Source organism: Alligator mississippiensis, chromosome 1, assembly GCF_030867095.1.
Source record: "Alligator mississippiensis isolate rAllMis1 chromosome 1, rAllMis1, whole genome shotgun sequence".
NCBI lineage: Eukaryota > Metazoa > Chordata > Crocodylia > Alligatoridae > Alligator > Alligator mississippiensis.
Genome location: NC_081824.1, coordinates 413,108,804 through 413,115,342, shown reverse-complemented (window position 1 = coordinate 413,115,342; position 6,539 = coordinate 413,108,804). Strand labels below are relative to the sequence as shown.

Below are 6,539 nucleotides of genomic sequence, written 5' to 3'. Positions count from 1 at the left end.
AATTCAAGGGTTATAGATGATATTTTCAATTTTTAAGCTTTGTGATGTAGTTTATTTATAGCTGTTGTGTTCATGGCTAGGTAAAGAAGGCTGCAGGAGCAGCAACTGGCACTACTGGGGTGCCTGCACTCCCACTCCCAGCTTCCCCCACTCCACCAGAATGGGCAAAGCATGCTGGGAACATTTTTAGTCCCTGAATCAGGTAAGAATGTCCCTTCCCTTCCATGCTCAGCAGCATGTCCCCTCCCCTTCCCTTCTATTTGTCCCCTCCCTCCCCTACTGCAGCTGGTGTCCCTCTGTCCTCAACTGCCAGAGTCTCTCCTGTCCCCTCTAGCTAGGCTGCGTGGGGACCTGGATTCAGCCAGAGACAGAAGCAGTGGTAGCAGGTGGGTTCCCTCTCACTGAACTTGCTCCTGGGCTAGTGGGGAACACCCAGGGGGATTGGGCAGGGAGAAGAAACCTGGCCACTGCTGCTGGTCTCCCTGGCTGAGACCAGCCCCCGACACAGCCTAGCTGGAGCATGGCAGGAGTGACTCTGGAGCTCCCTATGCTCCTGGGGCAGCTGGGGACAGTGGCAGCAGTGGGCAGGAGAGGGAGTGAACGGGAGTGGAAGGAGGGGGAATTCTTACCTGATTCACTGACTTAAAGTTCCTGGTTGCTGATCCCACAGTGTAGTTTGAAAAGGCGGGTATAACTGCTTTACTGTACCCTGTTTGGATCTAGAGTTGTGTTTGGTTCTGAGAAAAGAAACAGCTGCTAGAGTTAACACACTGTTAACTATATGCCAAACTGGAGGATGATTCACCCAACAGCAACAATTATGGTCACAGGCTAATCTCAAAGGGCATTTGTGATCCACTGGGTTTGATCCTCATTAATTTACCTCGCCTAAAAAATTTTAACCCATGTTATTTTGGTGCTTTGTGTTTGTGTTTACACACTACGGGCTTTCAAATGAATTAAGTGATGTGTGTAATTCCCAACAAATTCCAGCAGGGGGAGTCAAATACCAATCTAGCTTGGATTGCCTTGCCCCTGTTCCCACCAGCCCAGTAAAGCAAAATCCTGAACATCTGGTCAGAGCAGAGGGGGTGGGGGTAGAGGCTGGTCAGGAGTGAGGGGCAGTGGCAGAGCTGGAGGCCAGGGTACTGCTTTTTGGGAGTGAGGGGCACTGGCAGAGCTGGGGTCAGTGGGGTGGGAGTGAGGGGCAGCAGCAGAGCTGGGGGGGCTGTGGCTTGTCAGTGAGGGGCAAAAGAATAGGCAGGGGCAGGACACCAGCATGTCACTTGCCCCCCCACCATCATATTTCCCCTGCCCCCCCAGGTGTCCTCTTTTTTGGACCTGGAAATATCTGGGGTCAGTGGGTTGGGAGTGATGAACCACAGACATGGGTGAAGGTCCCCCAGCCTGCCCCAGCTGATTGCGTGTGGCTCCTGTGTCCTGGCAGGGGTGGGTGGGGGGAGCACATTCATCACTAGCTGCTGGGCGCTGACAGGGGGAGGGAGGCAGGGATGCAGGCGGCTGGATCAGCTTGCATGCCTGGCTCTGTGGCCCACTGCACATCCAAGGATGTACGCACACACATGGATGAACACACACAGTATGCTCTCCTGTTATGGGCATGCACACATGCACTGGGACAGGCACACACAGCCGGGGCCCGTGCACACCCAGGTTACATACATGTACACATGGGGCACAGCATGGCTGGATGGGGAGCTGACAAAGGGGGGCTCAGTGCTGATGGGGGCAGTGAGGGGCTAGGTCAAGCCACAGGGGCTGTGCCTCACAGACCCCCCCACACCTGAGGAGTGGGCTTCAGACCCGCCTGGAGGCTGCAACGGATTTATACCCCTTTCATCTATCAGCGGGGCACCGAGATGAGCTGTGCTGAGAAATGGGGCCATGTGCCAGCCACCCACTGCATCCCCCAGCCCCTGCGAAGCCTCCCATGGAGCCTACAGCCCCTGTGCCAGCCCGAATGCATGGCAGGGGGCACATGCCAGCGGGGGATGTCCATGGTATGGCTGGCAGGTTGGGGGGAGGCTCCAAATCTGCAGCACTTCAGTCACCTCTGGAGTGGAGCAGAGAGGAGTGACAAGGAGGAATGGGGTGCCTGGTTCCCAACGGGCTCCCAGCAAGCCTCCTGTGTGCACCTAGTACCCGCTGAGGTCAGTGGGGTGGGGGCAAAGCTGCCCTCAGTGCGTCGCTGCAATGGGTGCACCCAAGCATGGGCTGCCACCCCCTTGACATAGCTTAGGAGAGCCTCAGGGATGGCAACCCATTGGAACTGTGTACACTGCAGGCACAGGGTGGGGTGGAAGCATCCGGTCTCTCCCAGGCTCTGCACCCTTCCCCCCGCACAGCCTTTCCCAGCCCTGGTGATAATTCCCCTCCAGCCATCATGCAGGAGCTAATTGTCAGCCCACAATGGCTGCACCTCCTGAATGGGCTTTTGTGCGCCTGTCCAGCCCGGCATGTACAAGTGCCCAAAATGCCAAAAGGGAAGAACACCTTGGGTGGGTCTTGCAGGGGTTTCTGCCCTTTCAATCAGGACACACTAATGACCCCTCCATTTCCCACTGTCAGTATTAAGACACCACACCTGGTATCACTCTGGCAGACAAGTATATAACTAGGTATTGCACTGCAGAGCAGCAGAAGATGACTGGGAAACTGCATGGATCAAGCATTAATATTTAGCTTCTAGGGTATGAACCTATTTGAATGATGTTCCTGTTGGTGCAGGGTGCTGAGTGTTTCCTTCAAGAAGCAATATTTAATCAGCTGCTTACTGGACATGAGTTTAGTGGGAGGCCAAGGAGCTTAACACTTTCCTACACCTGTCCCTAGCACCTGGCTGTAGTAGTAATAGTAGTACTAGTAATACTTATTATTATCATTGTTATTATTAGTTACAATTTCTTCATCTTTGTCTTCATCTTCTTTGTCTTTGTCATTGTCGTCTTTTTCATTACTACAATGGGCAGAATTAAGTGTTTGACTTTTGTGCCCCAGGGAGAATTCTGAATGGAACAGTTCATGGTCCTGAATAATATCCTTTTTCATAGCAGTAGCCCTACTGCCACTTTTTTTATGAAGCCATACCAATAATCCAGGGCTGATCATTCACAGAAACTGTCCTTTGTCTTTTTCATTGTGTAGACAGAAAGAGAGGCTCATGCTGCATACTTGAGTGGGCTGTTGGGTTGGATAAAGAGATACTTTTAGATGCAAAGTTCATAAAGTGGCATTTCAGGCTGCACTTTATTTTGTGAATAATAAACGTTGCTGAAAGCATTCATGCATCTCTACAGACTGGCTCTGGACCAGGCCCTTCAGAGATGCAAAACAAGAACAATAAATGTTGGTGCTGTTTGTGTGAGGCAAGCAGCAGAGAAGTTCCAATTTGTAAGTGGTGTTTCATTTTTATTAGATTTGCTGTGCATATTTGGTTTGCTAGGCCAATATTCACAAATCAATCAGGCTATAATGGCCGTATTTTCCTTATGGTACAAGGAGCCTCCAGTGCATTTCTCTCATGTATTATTCACACAGAAGGATGAAAAAATAAGTGATCTACACAGAATATAAGTGAGGGGAGATCTGTAATAATTAAAACAGGGAAACTCCGCTGGGTTCTGGTCCCTGCTGCCAGGGCTATTTCTGGGTTGTTTTTTGTTCAATAATTCTTTAATGCAAATTTAGAAACAGGTCTGGGAATGGAACCCACACCTCCCTCACTCTCAGCTGAATGCCTTAAACATTAGGCTAACTTTTGCTTGCTTTCCTCCAGGCCCCATGACACTCCCAAACTTGGCTACTCAGTGACCCAGCTTCAAAAGGAAGGGCACGGGGTACCTCTGCAGCCAACCTCACCTATTTCTCATTGGGTAGGGCACCTTCCTGGGAGATAGGAGATGTTGATTTCAATTACCCCAAGCTGACAAAGACCTAGAATCCAGGTCTCTCACTTTGTGGTGAGAACTTTGATACTAGGCTATTACAGAAAAGGTGAGCACTGCCTTCTCTGTGCTTTTAGTGTAAGTGACTGTAGCTAGTCTGCTTTGTATTAAACTAAGTGCTGTTGATGTGAACTCAGACACTCTGATTGACTGGACCCTGTCAAGAATTTAAGTGCAGTTAGCAGCCCCAGTGTTAACTGAGACCTGACAACCTTTGCTTTTCTATGCATCTAGGGTTCACTGAAGTCCTAGGTGAGGCACTGAATCAGAAGGAGGGGAAGAGAGACAGCAGAGGGGGTGCTAAGTACTTGTCTTCTTATAGAAGGACTGCTGCAGCTACTGTTGGAGTAGTGTGACCTTCCCAGGGACTGCCATTCCAGGGCCTCTTCTAACTCAGTGCCTGGGACTGGTGCCCTGTTTACTGATCCTTATTGAAACGCCTGTCCTGAATGAGTTTAGATGTCTCAGGGTTGTTGTATCATTCGAGTGGGGTTATTCTGGATCACCTTTTGTGAGCTAGATGTCTAAATTCAACCTAGGTCCCACTTAGATTTTGGTTTAGCTTGATAAATATAAAGCACCTTTTTTCTGGCTACTGTCTGAGCACTGGATTTTACTTTCTAGCATGGGTGATTTGCAGAAGTGCAGACTGCTCAGAACCATGACTCAAGTTGATGGGAATTGTGCTTTGAATATCCATTTAATGTGCTGTCCAGTGCTGTGGCAAGAAAGTTTGGCACCTGGGGCAAAGCCTGCAGCGGCAGGTCACCCTCGCCTCGTGCACAGATCCAGGTGGCATCCCCCTCCCCATGTTTGTCCAGGAGTGTATGCAGCTGTGCCCCCCCTTCCTCCCCCCCGCTATCAAATATGTCACTTGGGGCTCTGTCCCGTGCCCCGCCCCAGCTGGACAGCACCTGTTGGTGCCCCTTCACTTTGGTGCCTAGAGCGGTCGCCCTGCTTACCTCCCACTTGCTACAGCACTGGCTGTGTCATGCTAAGGAGCATGTCTGCACCTCCAGAGGACAGTATTAAGTAACACTGCAGTGAAGCATGCAGTGCCTGCTCCAAACATGCCACCTACTAAAACTACCTTAAAGCCACGCTGGCCACAGCTAATGAGCACTCCCAGGAGAGCAAGGTTAATAGTGCTTTACTAAGGCTTCTGTGCTGCATCCATTTTAGGATACAACATGTGGAGTAGGTGTGATATGCTGTTGCCTTGAATGAACAGGTCATGCAAGTGAGAGCATGAAAAAGTCAAAAGTTGTCAAAACAGACAAAGAGGAAGTGGGTAAGATCTTGCAGATACCAGATGGATTGAGGCAGGGGGGCAAAGCTTGTACAATGTTGCTAAAATAACCAATAATCTAAGCCTGCTATATTTGTGATCAGTGTAGTAATTGCAGCTCTAAAATAGGCGTATGCTTGTCAGCAATAAAATAAATTGAAAAACATTAGCAACTAATGCATAAAAGGCCAAGGCAGGACCTTGGAGTTGATTTCCCTATTTTTCTCCCTGTAAGTAGAACACAAGCTGATCACTTATTTCACCTAATAAAGAGCCATACTTGCTTTCATGCTAAGTCTGAGGTTATTGCAGCGTGGACTGAGCAGCAGACCAAGGATGGGGATTCAACATACGCTTCACTGCAGCAATACTTAACACGATTCCTTGACAGTGCAGACTTTCCCTGGATTCTTCATTTGGGGCATTCAGAATTGGTGCTTAATGTCTTTGTGCCTTACCTCTAAATCTCTAAAATGGATATAATTCTTCCTTATCTCACAGGGACTTTGCGGAGAGAAATTAATTGATATTTGTGTGGCATTCACAGTGATGAGCATTATTAAAAAAATCCAGGAGGAAATGAATACTTTTCTCTTCAGACCAAGGTCTTTATTGAATGTGCAATAAAGATGGCTGTGGGTAATGTATGGGATGAGAAGAAAATTACATTTTGACTAGTTGTTCATTAACTAAACAGCATTGTGGCAGTGCACCTTTGGGTGCTTGCCACTTTAAGTGCTGGAGGCAGACATCTGGCAGGTGCCTGATTAAGGTGGCCAGTTTATATAGGGTGAAGCAGCAGTTTGCTGCCAGAGGCTGAGAGAGAAACATCAGCTGCCTGAGCTATGGCTCAGGAACATCTTGGAGGTAAGGACAGGAGCTATGGGGATGGTTTGGAGGCTCCTGGTCCTGGGCATGACCTAAAACTGCACCCTACTAGTGTAGAGAGGCCTGGAGGGATTGCCAGTGGCGTGACAGCCCCACTTAAATGCCAGGACCTCCCCAGTGAAAGGTGAGTTGGGGCACCTTAACCCCAGCCACACCATCTGGTGGGTATATAGGAACAAAGAGGAGGTCCTAAGGGGTGTAGCATTATGATAGGAGGCCCCAAAGGGTATAGTGTGACTTTGAGAGGCCCCAAGGGGCACAGAGTTATGTTGAGGGCCTATGCAGAGTATGGCACAGCAGGGTGTCTGAAGGACTGTGCGATCTGTGGTGCAGAGTAGGGCTGCAGAGGGTGGCTTGAAGGGTTGCAGCAGGGGCATATTGAGTAGGGTTGCCAAGGC

At 49.5% G+C, this 6,539-nt stretch overlaps 1 long non-coding RNA gene across 2 annotated transcripts in view; it reads left to right on the top strand.

Annotated features, from left to right (window-relative positions):
- The first annotated feature begins 302 nt into the window (after nucleotides 1-302).
- LOC109286383 (uncharacterized) overlaps nucleotides 303-6,539 on the top strand; it is a 111,656-nt gene continuing 105,419 nt past the window's right edge. For both annotated transcript variants that reach the window (XR_009462462.1, XR_009462458.1), the window contains exon 1: nucleotides 303-386. This is a non-coding gene — a long non-coding RNA (uncharacterized LOC109286383). The remainder of the gene's footprint in view (nucleotides 387-6,539) is intronic.